The following is a 420-nucleotide window of genomic DNA, read 5'->3' as shown; positions in this document are numbered from 1 at the left end:
TATATATATATATATATATATATATATATATATATATATATATATATACATATAATGGTGTATAATAATAAAAGGAATTAAAGTCACAAGCACAAGTCGACCATGGGAGCCACGCACCACTGCCCCCATGCTTACGCCAATATCGCCCAAATCCGACCTTCACGACAGCAGTGGCTGCAATTTCCTAATCCATAGGGGGCGCAGTGAAAAGAAAGGACGTCCATTGGTTAAACTTGAGATTTCCTATTTTTTGTAGGGGCGGGGCTAAAGTGATGTCATTAAGCTTCTTTATATGATAAGTGCTGGTCTCAGATGCCACACAAAAAAAAATTATATTCTTTTGACCTGACCTATTAAAGTTCTAACACCCTAATGTTGTATTGCAAGCGAACAGATTTTGATGCCCTGCTACACCCGCAT

The sequence above is a fragment of the Cyprinodon variegatus genome, unplaced genomic scaffold (genome assembly GCF_000732505.1).
Source record: "Cyprinodon variegatus isolate N-32 unplaced genomic scaffold, C_variegatus-1.0 Scaffold339, whole genome shotgun sequence".
NCBI classification, from domain to species: Eukaryota; Metazoa; Chordata; class Actinopteri; order Cyprinodontiformes; family Cyprinodontidae; genus Cyprinodon; species Cyprinodon variegatus.
The sequence above is the reverse complement of the archived record's forward strand: the minus strand, read 5'-3'. Positions refer to the sequence as shown.